This window comes from Oxyura jamaicensis, chromosome 1 (genome assembly GCF_011077185.1).
Source record: "Oxyura jamaicensis isolate SHBP4307 breed ruddy duck chromosome 1, BPBGC_Ojam_1.0, whole genome shotgun sequence".
In the NCBI taxonomy this organism is placed as follows: Eukaryota; Metazoa; Chordata; class Aves; order Anseriformes; family Anatidae; genus Oxyura; species Oxyura jamaicensis.
In genome coordinates this window covers 42892805-42908949 of record NC_048893.1, presented here as the reverse complement: position 1 = coordinate 42908949, position 16145 = coordinate 42892805, and the positions used below count along the sequence as shown (strand labels likewise).

Below are 16145 nucleotides of genomic sequence, written 5' to 3'. Positions count from 1 at the left end.
AGAAAGAAAGAAAGAAAGAAAGAAAGAAAGAAAGAAAAAGAAAGAAAAGAAAGAGAGAAAGAAAGAAAGAGAGAAAGAAAGAAAGAAAGAAAGAAAGAAAGAAAGAAAGAAAGAAAGAAAGAAAGAAAGAAAGAAAAAGAAAGAAAGAAAGAAAGAAAGAAAGAAAGAAAGAAAGAAAGAAAGAAAGAAAGAAAGAAAGAAAGAAAGAAAGAAAGAAAGAAAGAAAAAGAAAGAAAGAAAGAAAAGAAAGACCTTTCAAAACACAACCAAGGACCATGAGATATTCCTAAGTTCCAGTTATTATGTAATTAACCTCTTATTGAAAAAGTTCATTGTGGATAAGCCCAAGTATTCTACCTTTGTGAGTTGTTACTAAACCACTCTGCATCTTTTTCTTCACTGGCAATTTCCTGAAGTTACACATCATTTATTGAGAAATGTATATATTACCACTCAGGTTCACTAAACTGTAAGTCTTCTACTTGCTGGAAAAATCTAAAGCAGGTCTTACAATGGAAAAAAAAAAAAAAAAAAAAAAAAGGCCAAGGTTAGACTTGAGAAACTGACATAAGATATTCACCCTGAGGATAAGCCTTCTTAACTGGGATAGAAATTTTTCTCTAAAAAAAAAAAAAGTATTTCCATTTATAAACATTAGAAAAGGTCAAATATTTTTCATTCATTTAAACCCAGTCAATAATGTGACCACAAAAAATGAGTCCATGCATTTTAGATCATCTGTATAACTCATTTACTGAAGACATCCTGTATGTATTACATTCCACAGTGATGTTCAAATACATTTCTTCCAACAGGTCAAAACATATTCCTCAGAGCACTTACAGAAGGGAACATCAGACATATTCTTCACATTTCTTCATTTCATAAAAAATAATAATAATAATAATAATAAAAACATAAAATATATTGGATAAATTAATGAGACATAAAACTTTACCTATGTAATTTAGAGGTCAAGCACATTTCATCTAAAACATATCGTGGGAGCTAGAACTGAGCACTAATTTCTCAACCCCTGCTGTAATAACAATGCTAACACAGTATTACATTACACTTTTAGGGACAAGGAGGGCTCTTCCAAACCTAGCTTCTCCCAGAGCCATTATCTCTAAACTAATGAATAGACAACTGTGTTCAGGAAGGTACATTTTTAATACACTTGATGAAAAGAAGACTGTCCACTGCCATCATGTGAATACTTAGAATCATAGAATCATTAAGGTTGCTAAGGACCTCCAAGATCATCTGATCCAACCATCCCCCTACCACCAATGTCACCCACTAGACCATGTCCCTAAGCACCAGGTCCAACCTTTCCTTAAACACCTCCAGGGACAGTGACTCCCTCACCTCCCTGGGCAACCTGTTCTAATGCCTCTTTCTGAGAAGAAATGCCTCCTAATTTCCAACCTGAACCTCCCCTGGCACAACTTGAGGCCATTCCCTCTAGTCCTATCATTAGTTATCTGCAAGAAAGAGGCCGACCCCCAGCTCCTCATGCCTTCCTTTCAGGTAGTTGTAGAGAGCAATAAGGTCTCCCCTGAGGCTCCTCTTCTCCAGACTAAACAACCCCAGTTCCCTCAGCCACTCCTCATAGGACTTGTGTTCCAGATGCAAAATAAGCTGCAAGAAAAATAGACCGCAAAGAGCTTTTACAATGTTAAGGTTCTCTAGTGTGTTAGGTGCTGTTTTCACAACTTGGTTTCACAAATTTCTCGTATCAAAGAGTAAGTGGGACAATGGATGACATTTTTTTTTTTTTTTTTCCCCAACAAACAGAACCCTGATCAGTGTGTGGAACTGACTAAATTTTTGAATAGGATCTTCATATAATACACCCCAATTATCCATCAGGTCAATATTGTTAAGATTACTTCTTTTGAAATCTGATAGACTCTTTAGCTAGACATTAAGGACAACAATGCGCAGTGTAGATGATACTTGTTTGTATCTCAAAATACCAATATTTTAGTGTAGTAGAAACTCGTTTTACAAGCTATAGAAATATGTCTTTGTCACTGAACTCTGCACTTGTGACTCAACTGTATCAAACTATATGGTACAAGATATATTTTTTTCTTAAAAACAGAAATTAAGGTAGTTGCAGTTTGCTTTTGTGGAGGTAGAAGGTAGCAAAGGTAGAAGACAATTCAAAGCTGAAAAAAGACTGGTGGGTGTTTAACTTAGACATATATGCTTAGTAGATAGATGAATTAGCTAATACAGCAAAGTTACTCAGTGTAAGTTTATCAGAAAACAGCTGAGCAACATTTACTTGATGATACGCACACAAATCCATGGGTCCCGATGGGATGCATCTGCGTGTGCTAAGGGAGCTGGCAGATGTGTTTGCCGAACCGCTCTCTATCATCTTTGAAAGGTCCTGGAGAACGGTGAGGTGCCTGAAGACTGGAGGATAGCCAATGTCACTATGGTCTTCAAGAAAGGCAGGAAGGAGGATCCGGGAAACTACAGGCCAGTCAGTCTCACCTCTGTCCCTGGAAAGGTGTTGGAGCAGCTTGTTCTGGATGTCATCTCCAAGCAATTGGAAGAGAAGAATGTTATAAGGAGTAGTCAGCATGGATTCACCAAGGGGAAGTCATGCTCGACCAACCTCGTTGCCTTCTATGATGGCATCGCCAGCTGGGTAGATGTGGGGAGAGCGGTGGATGTCATCTACCTTGACTTTAGCAAGGCTTTCGATACTGTCTCCCATGACATCTTACTAGCAAAGTTGAGAAAGTGTGGGATAGATGAGTAGACAGCGAGGTGGGTTGAGAACTGGCTGACTGGCTGAGCTCAGAGGGTGGTGATCGGTGGAGCAGAGTCTGGCTGGAGGCCTGTGACTAGTGGTGTTCCCCAGGGGGTCGGTGCTGGGTCCGGTCTTGTTCAACATCTTCATTGATGACCTTGATGAGGGAATAGTGTCTGCCCTCAGCAAGTACGCCGATGACACAAAGCCGGGAGGAGTGGCTGACACACCAGAAGGCTGTGCTGTCATTCAGCGAGACCTGGACCGGCTGGAGAGATGGGCGGGAAGAAACCAAATGAGGTTTAATAAGAGCAAGTGTAGAGTCCTGCACCTGGGAAGGAACAACCGGACGTATCAGTACAGGCTGGGGGACGACCTGCTGGAGAGGAGCTCTGAGAAGGACCTGGGGGTCCTGGTGGCTGACAGGTTGATCACGAACCAGCAGTGTGCCCTGGTGGCCAAGGGGGCTAATGGGATCCTGGCGTGCATTAAAAGGAGCGTGGCCAGCAGGTCAAGGAAGGTGATCCTCCCCCTCTACTCTGCCCTGGTCAGGCCTCACCTGGAGTACTGTGTCCAGTTCTGGGCTCCCCGGTACAAAAAAGACAGGGACCTCCTGGAAAGAGTGCAGCGGAGGGCCACAAAGATGATATGGGGCCTGGAGCATCTTCCCTATGAGGACAGGCTGAGAGACCTGGGTCTGTTCAGCCTGGAGAAGAGGAGACTGAGGGGGAATCTTATCAACGTGTACAAATATCTGAGGGGTGGGAGACAGAAGGATGTAGCTAACCTCTTCTCAGTGGTTTGTGGGGATAGGACAAGGGGCAACGGCCACAAAATAGAACACAGGAAGTTCCGCACTGACATGCGAAAGAACTTCTTCATGGTGAGGGTGATGGAGCACTGGAACAGGCTGCCTAGAGAGGTTGTGGAGTCTCCTTCTCTGGAGATATTCAAGGCCCGTCTGGATGCCTACCTGGGCAGCCTGCTCTGAGGATCCTGCTTTGGCAGGGGGGTTGGACCCAATGATCTTTCGAGGTCCCTTCCAACCCCTACAGTTCTGTGATTCTGTGATTAGTGAATTTTATTTATTTTTCATTATGATTAAATCTGAGAGGAATAGAGTGGATTTAGGATTTTTCCCCAAATTCTGTATCTTGTTAATAGTAAAGGAAATAGACAATGATACTCTATTCTACAGAAGTCAAGCTACTGGAACGTACTTAACCAACAGTGAAAAGTATCCTAAGTAAAAATGCCTGTAGTAGTTTCACTTAAGTATAAGAAAAAATCCTCAAGTATTTTAGTTACATTTCCCACATTTATGCTCAATGTTTGTTGTCATGTTGATGTGTAAAAATGTTTAGGAAATGTCTTAAAACATTCTCATTTATTCTTGTTGGCTGTGCTTTAGATTTCTGTATTAAAAAAAAAAATCGCACACATTAAAAAGAATTTTGAAATTCTTCTGGTTTTCTTCATCAGAAGGGTATCATATGATTTCTTCTTGAGTGAAATTTTAAGCCTTCTTAGCAGATTTCTTGAAGTCCCAGAAGAGTCATTAAATTACAGATTCTTTTCTCAGATAGGGATGTATTTTTTTTTTCTTGCCAGAGATATTTTTGTTAGTGAAATTACTTTCTGGTATTATGGTGTTTCTTTTGCCTTGCATAGGACCTGTTTATAATCAGAGAAGTCATATTCATTCTATCCTATTAAATCACTATTCAAGAAATACTTATTAATCTAATCAATTACCAATAAAAATTAACATAAATCCTGGCTCAGAAGCCATCCATTTAGCAAGGTAGCCTCTTGCAATTACACATTTTTGAGCAATTATTTAAAAGTAAAACATACATGGAAAATTACTTTTAATTTCTCTGTATTGTTAACCATTTCTTACAGTCATATTTTGATTTCTTTAAAAGTAATCAGTTTTCTATATTCAAAAAGTTCATTTTCATAGCTATAACTCTTTCTGTGCATGGCTTTCCATTCTTCTTTTTACCATCCCCATTTGTGACTAGGCAATGTCTCAATTAGCAATTACTAAATCATATGGAAAAAGCTCATATTTGGGCAACATTCAAGTTGTCTCATCTTTCTACATGGTCCTACATTAAAACCTCCTTTTTGTGCTGTTTTGTGATTAGTATCTTTTACATTTAATTCCAGTGTAGCATTTGCTTTGCATGTCACTTTCGCAGCAATAAATAAATAAATAAATAAATAGCAAATAAAATTGCTGAAGGCATATTTTCTCAACAACTTTTTATATAAACTTTCTTCTTGTGAACAGGCTAAACAATATAAACTGACACCATTGCTCTTCTGAATTTATGACCAGACTGCCTTCAGCAGGAGCGGCTGACGGAAATCTGGACTTTCCACTCCTCAAACTGCTGAGCTGATAATTTCTATATTTGTATAATCTTGTCAAATATACAAGATATATCTATCTTGTCAAATTTAAGGATGTTAACCCACTGCTTATACTGGTATCTAAAATATCAGGGCATAGCAAGGGTACTTCCTTACTGTAGCAGCTATATTAATACAACTTTAGTCTTAACTAATCAAACTGTGAAGTATGGAGTATGTAATAATACATAGATTGGGGGGGGGGAAGAGGCTTTCTTTTTTTTTTTTTTTTTTTCAAGGCTGAACAGGAACGTTGTCTGAGAAAGAAGCTGGGGAAAAAAAATAAAAATTTGTAAAACCATTTTTTTTAAAAAAAGTCATAATTTGTGCTAACTAACAGAATGAAAACAAATATTTCCCTTTAAAAATTATGATGGTGACGCTCTGTAAAACTGTTGTCATTGATGATCAACAGTAAGTAATTCTGAAAATTAACTAATTTTGTTTGTGTTTTATAGTTTGTCTTTCTGTATTTTACTATTTCTTTTGTCATTGTTGCAAAGCTTTGTTGAAGAAAAAGATCACATTCTCTCTTTGCAAAAAAAGAATACATGCAACAATATAATTTTTTAGGTAATTATATGTAAAACATTGAATGAATTTGTTTCCTATCACCTTTCAAGTCACTACTTAATTAATTGATGATTTTTTAAAAACTCCTTTCTAAACAGGATTTGACATATTTATGACCAATTCCTAAGAAATAGCCATCAATCTACCAGGTCTGGCACACTTTCACATGTGTTTAAGTGTGAGATTTCAATGTCAATTTTTATGTTTCTATGTTTCATTACAGAACTGGCTCTCCGAGAGAGATTTCTCGGTTTCTGTTCTCATGAACAAAGTATAAACTCTGGACACCTGGATTCTTCAGAATTTGAAAGAACAGTAGCATAAGACTTCTAATCTCTCAGCAGTCATCAGCAATCTAGACGCTGGGGATAATCACAATCAACACCACTCCATCTCTTCTATTAGTAATCAAACAGTCCTGTCAGTTGCTGATTAAACTGTCCCCTGTCACCACATGGAGACAGATATTAGGCCTGACAAATAGGATATTTTGAGGCACTTGGATTTTCAGTACCATCTTCTGAGATCCAAGAAAGATTTTTGTAATCATTCATTTCACAGTGCATTTCCAAATTTTCTATTTATCTGTGATAAAAAATATAGAAATCAAGCTAATAGCAGGAAACCACATTCTTTGGGGTGACAAAGCCTCCTTCCTCATTCTCCCTTTAGGAACAGGAAATGCACTGTTGTCAATAAAACACTATGTTGCTCTAAGGGTTTCCATACTAAACCAGGAATGCCACCAGCGGTTATCCAAAGAGATTATTATATTAATACCTGGTCTTCTGAAGACATGCATCTTTTAACCACAAAGCTTTCACTCCTGATTGACTCTCAAAGGATGCATATGCATGGACCTGCTAAAGTGCTCACCAGCAACATTTCAAGTTGAACAATAGGCAGGGTTAGTAACTGCCCACTTCTGGATAGTTCTAGCCTTTTCTTTCTGAAGTGCCTTGCCTCTGACTGCATGTAAATGCACAGAAGATTCATCATTTTTCAAAGACGAGCTGCAAGACTTTAAGAAATTACTGTTTCTAACACTTTCTGTTAGAAATTGCTGTGCTTGTACCAGAGGTGGCAGACTAAGATGTACATTCTGTGGTTCAAGTTCCAGGGCTAGTATACCTGCATAAAGCACTGCTGCAGATGTGTTTACACAAATTTATGGGCACACGGATACATTTCTTTCTGCCATCTTGGCACTGTCAGTGGAAGCACTTAGCAGGGAGGTTAGGCAAACCACCAGGAATGACAGCATCTTAAAATACTATCACTTAATCTGTCAAGCACAGCTGACGAATGTGTATAATGGCTGTGCCATAGGTAGTTTCACAATGTAGAGGAACACAGAACTGTGTTGGTCAGCCTGTTTCGTATATGACTGACAAAATCGTACTTCACGTTTAGCATTTTCTTGAAACAGATAAATCAAGATGCCATTTTCCACTGGTTTATGCCTTCAGTACGAAGAATGGGAACTCTACTGGCATTAACATAGAGGGAAAGGGACTCTCCATTACAGGGTTGGTAGGTGACTGGTACTTGAGCCTCCACACTACCACAGAGGCGGTACATAAACACTTATTCTGAAAATACTACAAGTTTTTCTACACCCTTGTACCTACCTAAGGATATAGCCACCGTTCTCTCCACTAGAACTGGCCTAGGGGTACAGACTAGCTCTTGACAAGTCACTACTGCCTTTGGCTGAGTACCAAGAGTGCTAAGTCATGGCTAAAACTAAAGCACATGCTGAGCTTTGCCGCCCTCTCCTTAGGTAGAAATGGAGGGCAGGTGGAAAATGGCCACTTATGGCTTTGGCCTGCAGGTCACCTGGGGTAAACCATGTGCCTCAGCAGGACAGCAGCTTGGTTGATTGACACTCTCGATACTCAAAGCTAGCTATTAAAACCTAACCAACCAACCCTCTGTGTTTTGGCCAGGCACTGTCTGTAGTAGACAAAACTTGAAGTTACCCCACAACAGCACACAGGAGCTGGACCACTGCCCCCGTAAGAATGCTCCAGTACGGTGCCGCTGCCAGCGCCGCACGAAGTGGCTAACGCCAGTTACTCTCAGGGTAGCCCAACAGACCTCGGGCTGGCTTCAGGAGGTGCTGGTGAGCCTCCAGAGCCACATACAGTCCACATCCGCTGTGGGGGGAAGTCAAGGGAGAGAGGGCCAAGCCTGGGGTGCGCGGGTGGGCTGCGGGTGGGCTGCCCTTGGGCCCTGCCGCCGGACCCCGCGACAGCGCCCCCTGGCAGCGGCGGCTGCAGGGCGGCCCCGGGCCCCTGCGCGTTACCGCCGATAACCGCCCGCCAAGGGGCGGAGCCACGCGCTCATTTAAATACCGCCGGGGCTCATTTGCATACCGCCAAGATGGCCAGCCCGGCGATTGGCCGGCTCCGAGGCAGCCCTCGCGGCCGGCCCCCGTGCCCGCGGAGGGGGCGGGGCCTGCAGGGAGAGGGGAGGGGACACGGGCCTCATTTGCATAACGGCCCGGCGCGTGCGACGGGGGGAGGCGGTGTCGGTGCCCGGAGCGGGTTCCGATTTTGAATCTACGGCGGCAGCAGCGGAGGAGGCGGGAGCGGCGTTGGCGGCCGGGCGCTGAGGCAGGGGGGCTGCCGCGGAACGCAGCGGCACAGGTACTGCGCGGCCCCGGCGGGCAGCGGGGCGCGCTCTCGCGGCGGCCGGGCAGCGGCAGCACTTAGCGCGGAACGCTGCCCCGCGCTGTGGTGGCGGCGGCGGCACTTCTGCGCATGCTCCGGGGCTGCAGGTCTGCACAGGCGCCGCGCGGCGCAGCCGCTCGCCAGCGCGGCGCAGCTACGCGCATACTGCATGGGAGCACGTGACGCGGCTCCAGTGCAGGCGGCGGCGCGCATGCGCGTTGCTGTTTTCGCCCCGAGGTGGCAGCAGGTGGGGAGCGTGGCGCGGGAGCGCGCCTGCCGCCCTCCCCGGCGCGTCGGGGGCTCCCGCGGCGGCCGCTGCGGCTCGCGGGTCTCGCAGGTAGGTCTGGCGTGGGGCAGGGCGAGCCTGGGGCGCTGCGCCCGGCCGTGAGGTGCAGAGGGCTGGGCGACACCCGGCAGGAGCCCGAGCGCTGTCTGGCGCGCGCCTTGGCGAAGCACGGCGAGGTGAGGTGAGGTTGAGGTGTTGTGGTCCGCCCGCACCAGGCAGGTGTTGGGGTGGGACGGCAGCACGCCCTGCGCCTCGAAAGCACCTCCCGGCTCCCTGCGGGAATGGGGAGTGGCCGCCTGCAGCTACCGAAGGGCCTCGAAAGACATCGTTGGCGTCAATGCTGAGCGCCGCGGTGGGCGGGCTGTGGAAGCAGCAAGGAGGAGAACGCAGCTGGTGTTACTGTGCGCCGCGTGCACGGGTGAGGTTTCAGTTTGAAGTTCCTGGAGGAAATGAGCTTGCTCGTTTTCTGGAAATACGCGTGTTTCAGTGAGGAAATTTAAAAAACAGGCCCAGTTGTGCGTTAGTTATCTATGTCATATCCTCAGTGAACTTGGCCAGCGTTACTACTTCAGGCCGCCATGCAGGCCTGTGTCAAACAAAATAGTGGGAGCGTAAGTCGTATACTGATGGAAAGAACACACACTTGGACTTCTAACTTTCCTTGAACTTAAGCGTTTCGAATATTAAACCTATGTCAACAGTTATTCACTACTTAATTCTGATGTGGCATTGGGGCCTGTTCGAGTTATAGCATTCCTGATTGCTTAATCCTTGACAAATATCCAATGGAAATGCCTCCCCTGGAATATTTTGTTGCATAGTAGTAATGGTGAAATGACTACAACGTAAGGGTCATGTCGACGTTACAGTATCACAGATTGGCTTGTTGGATGGAACAATTGGATGGAATTGCTGATGGGGAAAAATACTCTCTTAAAATGAAGAGGTGAGATGCGCGTTGCACCGCTCAAATGTTTTAGGTAAACATTTTTGAGCTTAAAACAGCAGTTTTAAGCAATCATAGAAAAACAACACTTGCACATTTGGACACACGTTAAATAATACATCCAAATGGCAGAAATAACTGTATGTTAGTAAATATTATACTCGGTCAATATCCCTGATTGTACAAATAAATGCAGTATTATTATGAATAAACTTATAGGGATTTGCATTTGCAAGATCATGGCCAAACAGTGTGCTTCTACAATATTTTTTCTTGAAAGGTTGAATATATTTGGGGATATTAGTGTTTATACCACTTTATTCTAGTTAAAATTATTAGTTATATATATATATAAAATACACAGAATGTACTTAATGTCCATTTAAATCTGAAATTTAAAAGTTAAATATAAACTTACAAGAATGTAAGAAATATGTAAGACTTTATGATTGGGTATTGTTTTGTGCAGTCCCAGGGGAAGATATGAAAGAGGATATTGCCTTGAACATTAAGAATTCTTTGGAGGAGGAAAAATAAACAGAGAACTGCTGTTTGATATGTGATCATAGATAGGCAATTTCTCAGTTTTCAAATCAGCAAAATGGGGCTAATTGTGATTGTCAGGACCATCATAAAATGAAATCACTAATGCTTTCATGTGGACTTGTGCAATTCATGAATCATGGCAATTAAACCCACTATTTATTCCTCCAGATTGGCAGTTATATTACTATTTTATGTGCTTCAGAAGCATCAAATTAAATTCTTATGTACATATAATCCAGAAAAGAATGGTATTGCTTTTTTGGATAGCAGTAAATTTCTAGTTAAACAACAAATAATTAAAATACAGAAAAAAAATGTTACTGTTTATAAGTAACTGTTCAATGTATGTTCTTTTTCAAAGAACATCAAGAGATCTTTGTTTTCTTAATTATGTTTTTAGTTTAGCAGACTTATTACCTTGCTTAGAGTAAGTCTTTTCTTTAGTTGCAACCTTGCCACCAAGCGTAGTAGTGCTGAACTGATGCTTCTGGTAACATAGCACAGTTCTGTGTTTTGCTGTATGAATTCATTTGACAGGACTATCTTGGATGTTGTATAGGCTTGAAACTGGTTGTGCTTAACAACTGTTTCATAGTAGGATGCACTACTTACATAGATCAATTAAAACAGGCATTTTTATGCTGTTATTGCGGTACCTCTTATATTTCATTTCCCATCCGTTAAGAAGTCTGTTTTCAGTAAGATGCTAATCCCGATAGACATTCATACATGATATATTTTGTTGAAACCTTCTGCTTTAGCTTACATTGTTATGCCCATTTCACATATGTAGAAGCTCAGCATCAATTATAGTATGTTATTTTTCCTGTAAAGGGTCCATTGGTGATGCTTCCAGAATTTGGGATGCAAGGACAGGAAACATAGCCTCCTACAGACAAATACATCCCCCCCACCCCCCCTTTCCCCCCACCATGGAAGGTGATTTTGCTAGCCAAGGGCCTGAACAACCTAAGAATAAAAATAATTTAATTCTAAATACTGATTTTTGCAGAACCTCTGTGAAACAAAAAGTTCAAAATATTAAATGATTTTTAAAATCCTGTTTTAGTAAGTAATTTTAATTGGTAACTAAATCATAATTTTCAGTGTGCTTGATTATGATTTTTGGAATAAGACATTTTTCTGGTAACAAATAGAAGATACTTCCAAGTTGAAAAATAGTTGATTAAACCTGATGTTATATTTTCCTTCCAAAACAATAAACCATAAATTTGCCCAAATCTAGAATTTTTATAATAGCAAAAATATGAATGAGGTTTATCTGTGCTTACTATCAGGAATTTTATTTCTGCCAAAAATCTCTTAGTTATGAAATGTAGGCAGTAAGACTAAAAGATATTTGATTAGTATGTTGCTGTTGGTTTACAACAATGTATTTTCTCCTATTTGCTCTCCGCTTAGTGTTTTTCTATATTGTGTGCTAGGCATATGTTTATATCGTGAGGTCATTTCCACAATGAATTCAGTGATACAGATGTGAATCACAATTTTTCTAAGAGATACTAGCTGAGGAAAATGAGTTGCAAGTTTTACAACCATTAAGATTTGTGAAATTTATTTATTTATTTTTTTTATTTTCCGCAATATATTTTTATATGTTTCTCTTAAATGTAGTGAAATCTAAGATTGTTGATGTTTCTCAGTTACAACTGTGCCTGGACTACTTTATTACTCCTACTCAGTATGTGACATTGCTGTGAGAGACTTATCTACACATACACAGCAACTGATAACTGCCCAACACTAATGATGTGTTCAGAATGTGTGTTTGTAAGTCAGGAATTTTAGTTATACTTGGTGCACTATATCGTGTAGCATGTGAAAAAATGCTCTCTTGTTTGTATCATACCTCAAGAAACAATGTTTATCAAGCTCCAGTGATTTACCTTACTGTCCACGTGGTATTTGGATAGGGTGGTGGTGGTTTTTCTTTTTTAATTTTGATTTACTTATTTTTTTGACAACTCATTAAGAAGCAGAGAGATAGGTTCTTCTCTAAAGCAATCTCTGTATACAAGTGGTTCTTGTTAAATTGGACAGTTATGGAGTGTCTTAATCTCTGCATAAAGTTCAGAAGAGAATTGTGCAATACTTCATATTTAAAATTCCTGCAGCTCGTTCCTTGCTTTGGATGTTAAAGCCTGGTGGCTGATTGCAAAGAAGGTAACTATAGTATTTTAGCTTTGAGTTTTTCAGTCAGGACTATTTGGAGGGTGTATTTTTGTCACCCTTTGAGTTCTGAGTATCTTTTCAAAATACCATTTTTCTTTAATACTCTGGAATCTTAATTCTCATTCTTACAAAGGGATTTTTATGTTGTCGTTCTAGTATGTTCAGGTGTCTTACCTTTCTTGTTATGTTTTTTCCTTTCTTCCCTTTCAGCAGCAATGGGAATCAGGAAATCCTTGACTTTGTATAGGATGCTTTAGGTTTCTGGAAGCATCTTATTATTCAAGCTCATTTTTAATCTACAGATCAAATAATAAAACTGAGTGTCATGAATTTTAGAGATCCAGTTTCTGTATTGGTACTTATATATACAGAATGTGTTAATAATTTATCTTAGAATGATAAGGAATTAGCTAGACCAATGATATTTTTTATTTTTACTTTACAGGGTATAAACAATTGAATAGTGATTCAGAAATGTGGGTCTAGTTTTATTTTTACTTCTGTGGAATATTCTGGCTGTAGTTAATATTGTAGTTTTTATTTCTGATTGCTACTAAGGGTCTGTTTTGACTATTTGCGTACATACAGTAAAACTATAAAATCCCAAAATGGACAGTAGAATTGCAGTTACACTTGAGTTTTATGTGGCTTTATTTATGTTTTCATCTGAGGTTATGTCAGACACTAAAACCAGAATGCTGTTAGTGAAAAATGAATGCTTGCATGAATTTTTTGTAAGTACATAAAGTCTATTAAACGGTATTTGTGCTATGCCACTAATAAAATATGTATTTAACAAATATTTGTGTTTCTTAAGCAAAAATTGCAAAAAGTACATGATGAAATATGTTTTAATTGTCACAGCCCACAGGCTTTAGCAGAAACCTGCTCACTTCTAGTATGGTAGTCCAACTTTGTGTGATCGCTGTCTGTCGATTGATCTGTCCTCAAAAATTATTGAAAGACTTGATTGTTGTCAATAAATCTGACGGTAGTAGGTCTCCAAGGTAATTAATTCCAGCAAATTTGTGAAAATAAGAAGTTGGGTTGATGAGAGATTACCACTATCCCCAGTGATGTAAAAGGCGTGGAGAACCTCACAGGAACATGTTGTTTTGGGATAAGTAGCTGGTCAGCCAGAACACAGGTACTGTCTGTTAAAGCAGTATGGAGGCTGTTGCATCAGCATCCAACTTCAGGCTGTATGGTACAGATGCTTGCCTGGTGCGGTAAGGCACTGATAATAACCCGGGGTTACTCTGATAAAAAGTAACAAGATAGTGTTTACAAATTTGCAGGAAATGTGGTTTTGTTTTTTTTTCTGTTGTGTGCTCATTATCTTGTTTAGTATTACCGACATATACTTTAAAAGATTGCCTGTGTTTGTAACAGCAGGTCTTCCCCCCCTCATTCCTTCCCCCTTTTTTTTTTAGTAATGATTCCTTGGTGTTGTAGCTAAAGGCATAACAGTAAGTGTGGTATTAAATAAATGCCTGATCCTCAGTTGTGTGAAAGCTTTCATCATGTCATTGTGGAGCAATTCAGAATACTGTGTATACATGTGTGTTCGTATAAATGCCCTTGATGTTCCTTTGTGATTTATGAGCAACTTAAACAACATTTAAAATAAATAAATAAACACCCACTAGCTTTGCCCTTTACGATGTTTGATTTTGAGATGTGTATGTTATAAATGACTAAAAACTGTACTGATGAGTATCAGCCCTTATTTTTTCCAGAAATAAACATAAAATCACAGGAGGTCTTAAGTAAGTTAGATGGCTGTCTGCAGAATAATTCTTAATAACTTATTTATTAAGATACTTAGGTGTACCAGTACAGTTTACCTATTGTTTTTAACATTATGTTTTTAAAACAGAAAAAGGTTTTCTCTTCTAGAGAAAGTTTCTGAAGATAATTTTAAGTAAACTCACGTACTTAATGTAGAGGTATATGAATGACATGAAAAATAGTATTTCATCTAGCTGTTAAAATAACCAGTATATTTCTAATGCTCTGTCGTTTTGTGCCGTCCTTTGCATTATCCTTGATTTCATAATACCATAAAGAAGCAATATGTTTAATAATAAAAAAGTCACCTGCCATGACAGGAAGTTCCTTCCACAGTTGTCTCCAACCTATTACGAAACAGCGTGGCCAGCAGGGCTAGGGAAGGGATTGTCCCCCTGTACTCAGCTCTGGTGAGGCCACACCTCGAGTACTGTGTTTAGTTTTGGGCCCCTTGCCACGAGAAGGACATTGAGGTGCTCGAGCGAGCCCAGAGAAGGGCAACGAAGCTGGTGAGGGGTCTGGAGAACAAGGCTTACGAGGAGCGGCTGAGGGAGCTGGGATTGTTCCTCCTGGAGAAGAGGAGGCTCAGGGGCGACCTTATTGCACCCTATAGATACCTTAAGGGAGGCTGTAGCGAGGTGGGGGTTGGTCTATTCTCCCACGTGCCTGGTGACAGGACGAGGGGGAATGGGCTAAAGTTGCGCCGGGGAGGTTTAGGTTGGATATTAGGAAGGACTTCTTTACTGAACGGGTTGTTAGGCATTGGAATGGGCTGCCCAGGGAAGTAGTTGAGTTGCCATCCCTGGAGGTCTTGAAAAGACGTTCAGATGTAGAGCTTAGTGATATGGTTTAGTGGAGGACTTGCGAGTGTTAGGTCAGAGATTGGACTAGGTGATCTTAGAGGTCTCTTACAACTTAGATGATTCTGTGATTCTATTGCAGTTTCCACAAGGCACTTTTACATAAACATTGCGCAATATTTTTTTTTTTTTTGAAGAGCATTTCAAAGTGTTTTTAGAAAACTAGCACGTTGGCATACACACTTGCTGACTATGTTAACGGTTTCCTTCATTTGTCCTACCATCCAGTGGTTTGGACGTTCAGGAAGAACTTGGGTGTTGTGCAGACTGACTTTTCCTGACTCTAGTGTTCTTTGTCTTATGGTCGTCATGGATTCACCCCTCCATACAGTAAAGTAACTTTAATCTACCAAGTTCTTGTAGTTCTCTGTGTGATTTTTTTTCTTGTGTTAGTCTACTTGACTGTGTAAATACAGGCATAAGGGAGGGTTTCAGTAGATGGTCCACTGAAAATTTAAATCAGATGCATGCTTCATTAAGTGGAGGAATTGTTTTGTTCACTTCATAAAGATACTATTCAAAAGAAAGAGAGTAAATAATATGGATGAGATGTGTTTTGTGCCCAGAGAAGTGTGGATGATAAGTAGTAGACTGATCTTTAGATCTACAACTTTAGCAAAATAAATGTTTTTTTTGCTTTGACTTCTTTTTGCTGACATTATGATATGAAAACTTAAAACCCCGTCTGAAAATCTGTAATTTTCTGCCTTGACAATTGATTCTTTAGGGTCGGAGCCATACTATAAAATCTGACCCTACATAATGGCACTGGGGGGGAGGGGGCTTGTATTACTTCCTTGTGAGGAAGGAAACAGGGAAATGACAGGCTACAGTTCTCTGAGTTTCCTGTTTGATGTTCATGAGAAGGTTGGAAAGGGGAAGCTCCATTTTAGAAATTAACTTATGACTAGAATAATTGAACTTGCTGAAATAGTACTTCAGTGGGTTGGCTTGTCGTTAAAAGAGGGCAGAGTTAAGGATGTTGGGAGTTTTTCTTGTGTAAGAGAAATGTAAACATATGAGGTAACTTCAGTTAAATTCCGATTTCAGATTGTTTTAAAAATGCCTAATTTCCACATTT

At 40.6% G+C, this 16145-nt stretch overlaps 1 protein-coding gene and 1 long non-coding RNA gene across 3 annotated transcripts in view; both read left to right on the top strand.

Annotated features, from left to right (window-relative positions):
* LOC118160847 overlaps positions 1-4498 on the top strand; it is a 17269-nt gene extending 12771 nt beyond the window's left edge. Inside the window, exon 3 of the long non-coding RNA XR_004747706.1 lies at positions 4256-4498. This is a non-coding gene — a long non-coding RNA (uncharacterized LOC118160847). The remainder of the gene's footprint in view (positions 1-4255) is intronic.
* Positions 4499-8251: 3753 nt separating this feature from the next.
* Positions 8252-16145, top strand: part of ATF7IP (activating transcription factor 7 interacting protein) — a 106909-nt gene continuing 99015 nt past the window's right edge. The window contains exon 1 of one of the 2 annotated variants that reach the window (XM_035335397.1): positions 8252-8418. The gene's annotated coding sequence lies outside the window, so the exon portion shown is untranslated. Of the gene's footprint in view, positions 8419-8531; positions 8771-16145 lie in introns of those variants that run through there. The other variant, XM_035335415.1, reaches the window with a different exon arrangement.